We start from the raw sequence: 10507 nt of genomic DNA on the forward strand, positions 1-10507 counted from the left end.
TCTACGTGGGGCTACCCTTGAAGACGGTCCGGAAATTACAGCTGGTACAGAACGCGGCGGCACATCTGATCAAGAACAGCCGCCGCCGAGACCATATCACTCCAGTACTTAAAGATCTGCACTGGCTACCAGTTGTTTACCGGGCCCAATTCAAGGTGTTGGTTTTAACCTTTAAAGCCCTACACGGTTTTGGTCCAGTTTATCTAAAGGAACGCCTTCAGCATCACCAGATAGGCCGCCAAACGAGATCAGCCTCCCAAGACCTTCTCTCGGTCCCACCAGTAAAAACAGCTAAGCTGGTGCGGACCAAAGAGAGGGCATTTTCAATTGTGGCCCCCGCCCTCTGGAACTCTCTGCCTTATGATCTCCGCCATGCCCCCTCCCTGACAGGCTTCCGCCGAGAACTGAAAACATGGTTTTTTAGGCAGCCCTTCGAGACCTCTGTCTAATTTAGTTTAAATTTTTGTATGATGGGGGTAGGTTTGGATTGAGTATACTTATTGTTGTTTTGTATTATATGTTATATTTTACTCTATGTTATATTTTAGTCTATGTACGCCGCCTAGAGTGGCTGTTAATTCGGCCAGATAGGCGGCCTAGAAATAAAATTTTATTATTATTATTATTATTATTATTATTTATTTTAAGCTCCAACAGTCTGGTTCCACCCCAGTTCAAGTGGAGCCCATCCCATTTGTACAGGCCCAGCTTGTCCCAAAATTTTCCCCAGTGCTTAACAAATCCAGATCCCTCCTCCTGACACCATTGTTTCATCCACATATTGAGACTACAAAGCTGCACCTCTCTAGCTTGCCCTGTGCGCGGAACTTGTAACATTTTAAAGAAAGCTACTTTGGAGGTCCTGGCTTTCAGCATCCTATCTAGCAACCTAAGTTTTGCTTCCAGGACCTCACGGCTGCGTTTTCCCATGTCATTGGTGCCAACGTGCCACTGATTCCTCCTCAGTACTATCTACCTCCCTAGCAGGCAGGCAACATCTACAACCTTCATGGGAGGCAGGCACATCACCCTGTGGTCTACATGCCCATCACTCACCCCACTATCTATGTTCCTAATGATCAAATCACCCACTACCAGGATTGCACCATCCACTGGAGAAGTATCCTCGGCACAACACGAGAAGATATCTGCTCACCCCGCAAGGAATGGGTCCCTTCTAAGCGATTGTTTCCCTTTTTCTCCAATAGACACTCTCCTTTCCCTAGGCCCTCATTCTCCATGATAGCAGGAGAGCTATCATCCTGAGAGTGGGATACGGCTATAATGACCCCAAAAGCTTCATGCCCAACCTCTTTGCCTCTCTCAGCTCCTCCAGGTCAGCCACCTTGGCCTCAAGGAAACAAACTCATTGCACCGAGGGCACACCCACAACTTCTTTCCAACAGGTAGTCGTACATGTTACAAATAGTGCAAAACACTGGAAAGCCCCCACACCCCTGCTGGCTTCCTACCTGCATAATTGCTTTTATAGTTTATTGACTTAATTTATTGAAAACTTAGGTTTTGTTTAGGTCAGGAAACAGATGGGCAGAGTGGGGTGCCCTAGCCTCCTTGCAATGCTCACTCTGCTGCTTAACTTGCCTTGATGCTTTGTCAGCTAGAGGCTCTAGCTTGTGGAGCAGGCTCCCTCACTAGGCTGTTCTGGTGTTTCTGGTGGTACAGCCATTGCTTAATCTTGATCATGCCATTCAATCTGAGGATAGAATTAAGGGGTGGTAATGTGGTGAAAAGCTCTTGAGTTGATTCCCTCCTAAGAAAAAAAATCCCAATCTAATTTTCCTTCAGAAAATCATCAGAAACATTCAGACTGCAAGGTAGTAAGGCAGGTGTGAGGAACCTTTGGGCCTCCAGATGTTTTTGAACTACAGCTCCCATCTTCCCTAGCCAATTACTATGTTTTCTGGGGCTGATGGGAGTTGTAGTTCAGCCACATTTGAAGGACCACAAGTTTCCTATCTGTGTCTTAAGGCATCCCCACTTTGAAAACCAGTACAGTCTCTTAATCCCAACCTACTACTCAAGAGTACAATAACCAATAAATTCAGAAAAATCTTTACATTAAAGAAAATATCCACCCTAGCGGTTCCCAAGGAGCATTGTGGAATAAGGGGTTTAGTTATATAGGAAACTAGCACCTTAAAACAGAAAGAAGAAACTTTAATCATTTTAGTAAACAAAACAGGTTTTGGGGAAACCACAAAAATCTGGTAGTAAAAAATTGTATATGCTGTTATTGAGAAAAAGAATTAAAAGTGACCATAAGTTGAACACATTCAAATGTCCCTGACATGTAAACAATCACTATTATTAATTTTGTAACAAAAACTCTGGACACCATGCCAAGTCCTCAAAGACAAAATAGGCAGCTAACAGTCCTAAATATAATTCATTTCAGTAATTCTAGCAAAATATTTTTTTGTATGAGATCTCTTTGGATGCCTTTAAGCTCTAAGCCTTTTGACAGACTGACGGGGCTATTCCTTTTCTAAATATTAATCAAACTGAATTTGGAGATACCGTAAATTCAAGAACATTGTCAACCAACTAGAGGTGGCAATCTGCACAAATATCCTATTTTATTTATTTATTAGATTTGTTAGTTGCCCATCTGGCTGGTTGTCCCGTCACTCTGAGCGACATACAGAAAAAGCATATAAACACATTAGAACCGTAAAATCTCACCCAAGAGTAATAAGAACCTAACCCTACCCAAAGGCCTGCCTAAAAAGCCAGGTCTTCAGGGCCCGGTGGAAGTTCATCATAGCGGGGGCATGGCGGTATTTATTTATCCTAGACCTGGGATGGGCAGAATGTAGACCTCTGAGTGATCTGGAGTAGATCAGCAAGGATTTCTGACTCCTAATTGTTTCACAACAGCAGCAACAAAATGGTCACACACCTCAGCCTAAATTATACTGCTGTCATGAAAAAAGCTTGGGGTAACTAGGAGTGGATTTTTGTCAATCCATTGGCGTTAGCACTGTTGTTTTTTCATCAATTGTTTTAAACAATTTTTAACTATTTATTTACTTATTGTATTTTGTTCCTTCTTGTTGCAGATTCCTTTGGTGAAGGGAAGCAGGTTTGCGTTATTCTACAATTTGAGATATATTCTACTTCTGTTTTTCAGATTTCAACAGATGTATTTGTAATGGAATTTGTAAAATTTGTAAAATCAATTAAAAATACACATAAAAAGGAGTGGATGTTTGTGTGGAATGCTTGTGCGATCTGCATAGTTCTGGCATTCAAAATAAAATCCTGCACTCAGAAATTTTTAATTCTATGCCTTTTGTACCAGGCTGAGATTGCACCAGGCTCAGAGGGTTCTAAGAAGCCTGAAGTCTGCAAACACATGCCCTATTGCCCTCCCCAATTCATATGTTTAGGGACATACAGCAAGAATACTTACTTTTGCCCTTGCTATTTGTAATCAAGTCTCTAGTGGAATTATCCACACTAACTTAAACATATGGGGTGGTGATGAAATCAACAGGATGTCCCACACAATCAATTTATTTGCAGATGTTTTAAGGATACTATCAAACCACAGCAATCTATTTGTTGTTATATGCCTTCAAGTTGATTATGACTTTACAGCAACCCTATGATTCTTTTTTGGATATATTCATAGGGTTTTCATGGTAAGAGATACTCAGAGGTGGTTTACCATTGCCTTTCTTTAAGACTACAGAACCCGGTATTCTCAAGCAGCCTCCCATCCAAGTACTAAGCAGGCCTGGCCCTGTTTAGCTTCCGAGAGCAGACGAGATCAGGTGTGTTCAGGGTAGTATGGCCATAGGTATAGCAATCTATACCAGAACTTAAAAATTTATTAGCCAACTTTGAAAGAGTAGCTGGCCTAGACATTAACTCTATGAAATCAGAACTAATCTGCTTAAAAAGACCCTTAGAAAAGCAAAAGAAACTTCAAAAGTTATCTCATTTAACTCTGCAGCCTTCTAGCTCTTTCAAGTATTAAAAGGTAATATTCCAAAAGACTTAAAACAACTTAGACAGCAGATGTTTATCTTTTATTCAAGTGTATAAAAGATGAAAAACAGGAATCTTTTCCATTGTCGAGGGCCCTCATTCCCTCATGGGCAACCTTCATGGTCCCACATGCCAGTGGAGGGTGAGGCTGCAGGCAACAGGGAGCAGCAATGGATGTGCTTTTTACTGTCATACAGCAGGGTATATTCCACCCTTGTTGAGGATAGAGGCTTCTACACACCCACCCATGTACAAACATCTCAATACTCCATCCAGACAAGCAAGAGGCCTTATGACCATTCAAGAATACATTCCAGTCAGACTAAAGCACTTGGAGGTGTGCAGCAGGGCCAGTGAGGGGTGTGATCAGAAATAGCAGGCATGGACTAGGGAAGGGACTTGAGAGCTGGAGAAAGAGGCATTGCGGGCTGCCTTGGCCTCCAGGCCTGAGGTTCCCTCCCTGTGCTGTGATAAAGGTAAGCCTTTATCCGACACCAAACTCGATCTGATATATGAATTGAATTGGATACAGAAATCTTAGAGACGAGCCTTTACAGCCATTTTGCAACCACCAGTGTTTGAAACCTTTGCATGCAATAAATAGGCAGGACTACTAGGTTTACTAATCTCTGTCATATAGTATGTTGGTCTCAAAGTCATATTGAAATTCTAAAGACCTGAAAGCAGCATGGGAGGCATATTTAGAAACCTATCAGCAACTGAATAGGAATCTATTTAGCACAAGCAGTCCTTCAACACTATCTCAGAAGCTGTTTGCAAAACATCACTTAAACTAAACTTAAATGACAGCACAAGGGGCTTTGCTGTTCTTGTAGCACCAAGCAGTTTCCGCCTTAACTGCTGCTAAAATAGAGCCTTCCACCTCCACTCTAGCAGCAGGTTCAGTGGAAACTGCTTGGGGCTACTGGAGCAAAGTACACTGCCACCACCCATCAGATCTGGCAAAGGAACAATTGGGAGCTCACTTTAAGCTCCTAACAGTTTCTTTGTAGCCATGTTCGCACCTACACCACATCTGACATCACGTATGATGTCAGGAGTGGCACAAGTGGGCATGGTTTACTTTAAGGGGAGATTCACCACCCCTGCTGTAAAGAAAGGGGGTCTCTCTTTTAGATGAGGTGACCATGTCCAGCTGTGGCAGAGTTCCGAGAGATTGTATTTTGTACTGTTTCTGAAATTATGCCATATATCCAGCCTGAACTCCCACAATAGCTTTGTTCACAAGGAAGTCACACAATTGTTGCTAGGAGCTGCTAAAAGTGGCAAAACAATGAAAGACATCCTCAAGCTACACAGTTTAGAGAATTTGGCAGAAAAACTAAGCTGTTAAGATAGACTCATTAGGAACTAGCAAAACATTATTTTTCTGCAAAATGAAACCTATTCCTCTATTATGTTAACAAGGGGTCCTCTGATCTATGGTCCCATCAACATAATTTCATTTTGGAGGGAGACTCTCACTTGAACTCCAGTGTTAGATACAAATGTACATTTAACATTTAGTATTGAGTTTTATAGTTGTTTATGTGTTTGATTAGGTTTAGTTTTTAACTTGTTTATATATGTTTTAATTGTATATTGGATGTTTATCTGTTGTGAACCGCCCAGAGAGCTTCAGCTATGGGGTGGGATATAAATTCAATAAATAAATAAATGAATGTATTGCCAGTTGTATATTATTGGAATTTGGTATATATAGCAGCAGAGTGCAGAAATTAATAATTTGGTAAGACTGGTGCCTGGAAGAATAAAGAAACTTAAAGGTTATTACTCCTGGGAAAGAAAGTCATTCTGAGTACAGACATACCTGTAGCCATTATGCAATCATGAGGTTAACGCACACTAACTCAGAAGAGGAAGGGAGTAAAGCCTGAGAAGAGCAATCTACATATTACCAAGCGGTTACTATAGAGGGAATTAGTGAGGGAAGAATAGGTTGCCTTTCTGTCTACTGTCCACCCCCAGCCCAAGTTACTTATTACAAGTACTGGTGCTTTACTACCAATATTTATAATAATAATAATAATAAAATTTTATTTGTTAGTTGCCTATCTGTCCGAATTAACGGACACTCTAGGCGACTTACAGCAGCATAATAAAATACAATACACAATTCAACCACATTCATCAATTAAGCTAACATCAAAAACATCACTGTTTATGATATATATCTTCCCATTAGGAATTGTGATATTCTTTTTTGGCATTTGTTCTTTATTCTTTATTGGTTGTGCTCTTTTTGTTATTTATTAAAATTCAATAAAATTATTTCTATACAGAAAAATTACAATACTGAAAGATTACTGAAAGACACAGGGGAAAAAATCACCATATTGGTTTTCCAGCTGGAATGCAGCCTTCAGTATTTAACATGGCTGCCTTGATTCATTGGTGTGCTTGTGGGCACGTTCATTTGGTGCCGGCATAAGCTTGCATGCTGCGAACACAAGGGACCCAAGAGAGAAAGAGGGACATGGTGGAAAGGGGGTGGGACATATAGAAGATGCACTGCAATGCAGAGATGATTTCAATTGACTTGGAAATCACCTGAGACCGTCCCCATGAAACTGGACGTTCTTGGCTAAGTTTTCAAAGTCAATCCAAGCCCCCCCATACCCATACCAATTTTATTCCTCTACGTCTGCAAAAGCTGACCTACCATTCCCCAAACCTCCCCCCTTTCTTTTCTTACCTGTAAACAGCAGGACTGCCGTGAAGGCCTGTGGCATGAGAAAAAAAGGGAAGTTATTTTTCCCTCCCTCCTCCTCTCCACACGCTGGCTAACAGTGCATTGGAGCGCAGAGAACCATTCCATTAGTTTGATATTCTGAATATGGATGGCAGGGAGGAACTAGGCAGGAACAAAATTCAAAAGTTGGGGTAGAGGTCTGTTGCTTTCTGAATTAGACAGCAAAACTGAGGCTATGGACACTTGTAGTTATACCAGTTTCAGTGCACCTCCACCTCTGTGTTGTGAATCCAGGGACACATGTCACTCAAACTCTGCCCCTTTTCACTCAACATCTGGGATTTGAGAGATCGGTTGCGTTTTCCCTTCAAGCCAGCTTTGCACCGACTTCCAAACTCTTTGTTCAATCAACCCATTGTGACTCTGAAGTGTGTCCAGTGGAAATACTTTGCTGTTGGCAGTCCTAAAAGGTCTGACATCAGCAGTTGGCGCTGGGTGTATTCCAATCAAACAATAAAGATGCGTACAGCTAGGCACAGAATCACAGATTCATTTCAAACTGCTCCCAGGCAAAACGGTCTTGCTGCTTTTAAAGGAACTAGTGTGCAACTGTGCACGTAGCCTGACAGTTTACTCCTTCCCCTTTCTCTCCTTCCCAGCCCCGGTGCAAGGGATACAAAAGTCAGTTACAGCCAGTCTGGTGAATTGGATGGATTGTGGCATTTTTGAATTTTCATGGACACAGATTTCATTGGAACCAATGGGACACTTTCTTAATGTTGAGGACTGAGACAAAGTACAGCTGCTGATTCCAAATGGCAAACAGCTTATTTATAGTCAACTTTACTAGGCTAGTGTGACAATGGCGGGTCGGGTCAAAGGAAAGGTGGTGGTGGCAAAGGCAAAGGTGAGCGGAGACTTCACATTTTTAGCTACATTCTAGCTAAACAAAAGTCAGAGGTTTCTACATGGACACACAAACGCAAAAGGGTGGGATATAAATTTAATAAAATAAAATGAAATCCCTCCAGCCAGACAAGGAAGAGACAGTATCACAACTCAAGAACACAACACAGCCAGGAAAAAGCACCTGAGGAAGGCATGGAGCAAGGTGGGTGAGGGATGTGGCCTGAGAGACTGTGTGGTCTGGGGAGAGTAGCAAGGGCTGGATTCAGGCCATGGGGGCAGGTAGCCCCGGGCCTAAGGTTCTTCGCCTTTGGCATTAGGGATTTGAGGAAGGTTTTACAAACAATCTGGGTTGAAAGAATCAGTGCAAAAGAATCAGTATACAAAAGCTGTAGTACATGCCCTGGTCACCTCTCGATTAGACTACTGCAATGTGCTCTATGTGGGGTTACCCTTGAAAACGGTCCGGAAACTACAACTGGTGCAGAATGCGGCGGCTCGGTTGCTTACAAACAGCTGCCGCCGCGATCACATCACACCAGTATTATTTCATCTACATTGGCTTCCAGTTGTTTTCCGGGCCCAATTCAAGGTGTTGGTGTTAACCTTTAAATCCCTATACGGTCTCGGCCCAGTTTACCTGAAGGAGCACCTCCAGTACCACAAATTAAGCCGCCTGACTAGATCAGCCACGCAGGACCTTCTCTCAGTCCCACCAACGAAAACAGCTAGGTTGGTGGGGACTAGAGAGAGGGCATTTTCAGTGGCGGCCCCCACTCTCTGGAACTCCCTCCTGTTTGATCTTCGCCATGCCCCTTCCCTGGATACATTTCGCCGAGCCTTAAAAACTTGGCTCTTTGGACAGGCCTTTGGGATCTCCGGGGTGGGCTAATTTTTCTGTGATTGTTTATTGTTTCTGATTGCCCTACATAGTTTTACGCCTGCATTAGTGTTGACTGCATTGTATTTTATTCTGTAATTATATTGTATTTTATTGAATTTTAATATGTACGTCGCCTAGAGTGTCTTCGGCCAGATAGGCAACACAAAAATTAAATTTATTATTATTATTAGATCTCAGCCACAGATAATATCTATTCACTTCTGATGATGATGATGAATTTGTTTTATTTCTTGTCTAATACAAAACACCTCTAGGCAACCTACATACACAATAAAAACAACAGCAAAGTTTAAACATAAAACAACAATACTTCCCCAAGCACGCATACACACACAACAACAGCAACACCAATAAGCATGATTACCATAAATCCTCAAAAGCCTGGGAGAAGAGGATTGTCTTAACCTGTCATCATATTGCACCCAGAGCTTGGAAGTTTACTTTTAAAAAGTAATTAAATTACAGTTAAAATTACATGGCCCAGAAAAGTAGTAATTACTGTTACAATTACAACTGCTCTGAAAGTAGCTGATTACTTTTTCTCAAAAGTAATCGCTACAATTACATTTCAGTTACTTTTTAAAAAAAACACCTACAAGGTGCTGGCACATCTAAGTATCCTAAAACAACATTAAAAAATAAACACACACATACAGAGGTAGTAGAATAATTCTTTTTATCCATAACATAGCAATGGTGGTCTCTCCGCTGGTAAGGGAGGTGGGTAGGGAGGCAGAGGCCACTACTCAGATCTTTGCATCTCAAACCAAGTGCAACCCCCCCCCCCCAGCCAGCAAGCATAATCTCTCTCACTTAACCACCTCCCGGACCCTGCCCTGCCATGAACTAAGGGACACTCATCCAAGAAAATATTTTCCCCTGAGATGCAAAAAAGTTAAAATACTGCAAATACAGCACAGTAGCCAGAGAGGGTGGTGGAGGCCACTTTATGTGCCAAGTGCAAACACGTTGGCATCTTTCGCCTCCACAGTTCTTTATCTCCATTCTGCTGCTGCCTCCTCCTTTTATCCATGTTCTTGCCCTCTAGCTCCTTTTCCCCTCCACTCCATTCTTCACCACCACCATCCATTTTTTTTAAACAATTGTTTTCTCCACTCCACCCTGTCTCACTCTCCACCTCCTCCCTCATCACCTCCTCCCTGCGCACAGAGCATGAGGGAAGAGCGATGCTGCACAGAAGCCCAGTTTGAGGCACATGATTTTCATCCACAAATCAGAGGAGCAGAAGACTTGCCCTGCTTCCCCCCCTCCCAAGTAATGCCCAAAAGTAATGCTGGAAACATTACAATTACTCCACAAAAGTAATAAAACAGTCAAAATGTGAAGGAATTACTCACTCGTTACTCAAAAAAGTAATGAATTACAAATAATTCTTTGCTTGTAACTAATTATTTCCAAGCTCTGATTACACCATGGCCTTTACAGCTTGGGACCAGTCTACTCTAAGGATCTCCTTACCCCATATATGCCCACTCAGCCTCTTCAGTCTGCAGAACTGGCATAATGTTCATTCTGCACTGGCAAGAAATTGGTTCGTCAGTGAAGCAGTACCTATTCTCTGGAACTCCCTGTTCATTAATATTAGTCAGGGGTCTTTGCTGTATTGTTTTTGGCACCTGCTAAAGACTTTTTTATTTAGGCAAGTCTATCTAGACATGCAATTTTGAAAAGTAATGTCATTTTATTATGTATATTTTAATAACTGCTGGTTTTACTTATATTTTGATAAATTTTTATTTGTTTTTAATGTTCAGTTTTATTCAAATTTGTTAATGAATGTGTTATATTCTATGCAAATTTCTTAGAGATTATATATGAAGGTTACATAAATAAAATCCCTGGTGCTGAAAGGTGGCTAAGGTTGGCACTACGCAGACCATGCAGTCTGGGGAGAGCATTCCATAGATGGGAGGCCACAGTCAACAAGGTTTTCTCCCTTGCAGCCCAGA

At 41.8% G+C, this 10507-nt stretch overlaps 1 pseudogene; it reads right to left on the reverse strand.

Annotated features, from left to right (window-relative positions):
- Positions 1 to 3706: 3706 nt before the first annotated feature.
- Positions 3707 to 3825, reverse strand: LOC133363461 (5S ribosomal RNA; annotated as a pseudogene).
- Positions 3826 to 10507: the final 6682 nt, after the last annotated feature.

The sequence above is a fragment of the Rhineura floridana genome, chromosome 8, assembly GCF_030035675.1.
Source record: "Rhineura floridana isolate rRhiFlo1 chromosome 8, rRhiFlo1.hap2, whole genome shotgun sequence".
Classification (NCBI taxonomy): Eukaryota; Metazoa; Chordata; class Lepidosauria; order Squamata; family Rhineuridae; genus Rhineura; species Rhineura floridana.